A 314-nucleotide genomic window follows, 5' to 3' on the forward strand; every position below is an offset into this window, starting at 1 on the left:
CAGGGCACACGGGGGCCGAGCAAGGGGGTGTGGGCACACAGGGGTGCACCTGGCGTCTTGGTCAGGGGTTCTGGGGGTGACACGAGTGTGTGTCTTCGTGCGCGTGTCTGCGTGGCGGTGTGTCTACGCGTGTCCATAAAAGGTTTGCGTGGATCTGCCCGTCTGCGGGTCTCCTTGTGTGTCTGTGTCCAGGCACCTCCTCCGAACTCCAATCTCAGCCCGGCTTCCCCTGGGTCTTCCGGGCCCTGCCCTCAAGGGCCCGTGTTCACAGCCCACCTTTTCCCAAAGCCTCGCCCACAAGCTCCACTCCCCTC

At 64.3% G+C, this 314-nt stretch overlaps 1 protein-coding gene across 1 annotated transcript in view; it reads right to left on the reverse strand.

Annotated features, from left to right (window-relative positions):
* The window catches only part of LOC103255273 (sodium/calcium exchanger 2-like), a gene marked incomplete at both ends in the record, with an annotated part of 17,081 nt that overhangs the window by 15,031 nt on the left and 1,736 nt on the right, over positions 1 to 314 (reverse strand). The window lies entirely within an intron of this gene.

The sequence above is a fragment of the Carlito syrichta genome, unplaced genomic scaffold (genome assembly GCF_000164805.1).
Source record: "Carlito syrichta isolate Samal-C Ts95f unplaced genomic scaffold, Tarsius_syrichta-2.0.1 Scaffold287979, whole genome shotgun sequence".
Taxonomy (NCBI): Eukaryota; Metazoa; Chordata; class Mammalia; order Primates; family Tarsiidae; genus Carlito; species Carlito syrichta.